The sequence below is a fragment of the Chaetura pelagica genome, unplaced genomic scaffold (assembly GCF_000747805.2).
Source record: "Chaetura pelagica isolate M959 unplaced genomic scaffold, ChaPel_1.0 scaffold595, whole genome shotgun sequence".
NCBI classification, from domain to species: domain Eukaryota; kingdom Metazoa; phylum Chordata; class Aves; order Apodiformes; family Apodidae; genus Chaetura; species Chaetura pelagica.
The window spans coordinates 93,278-93,773 of record NW_009953221.1 but is presented as its reverse complement, the minus strand read 5'-3'; the positions used below and the strand labels follow the sequence as shown (position 1 = coordinate 93,773).

The 496-nt window shown below is 62.5% G+C and overlaps 1 protein-coding gene across 1 annotated transcript in view; it reads right to left on the bottom strand.

Moving 5' to 3' along the window:
* Window positions 1–496, bottom strand: part of IL12RB1 (interleukin 12 receptor, beta 1) — a 34,378-nt gene that overhangs the window by 4,435 nt on the left and 29,447 nt on the right. The gene's annotated exons all lie outside the window — the stretch shown is intronic.

The window sequence follows — 496 nt, the reverse complement described above, 5'->3', positions numbered from 1 at the left end:
GCCAGGCAGGGGGCAGAGCCTGGCTGGCTCTCTTGCCAGCAAATGGCTGCACTCCTGAATCCTGGAAAGGCTAAAAATATCCTGTCTGGGTATTTGGAGCCAGGGCAAGGCACAGACCCCCCCCCAGCAGGGCTTCCACAACCCCTGGCTGTGCCCCCCGTGCTCCCTCCAACTCACTGCTGCTTATCTTCCCTGGTTCCAAAGTCCTCACTGACCAGCCCTGGTCACTCTGCTGGTTATTAACACGCTGGGGGAGGCTCAGGGGGGGCTCCCTGGGGGGTTGCTGAGCTCGGATGGCCCCGTGTCCTGCGCGGCGGTGGCGGCTGCGGCGCCGAGACCCGGTGCTGGGCAAGAGGCACGTTGTGCAATTACAGTCCTGGGAGTATTTATAGCTCTTGGCCCTGAGTGCTGGAAAATGCTTCCCAGACCACCCGGCAAAAGCTGCTCCTTGCAAGAGGCAGGGAAAGGCTGCACCCCCCACCCCTCCCTCACCACC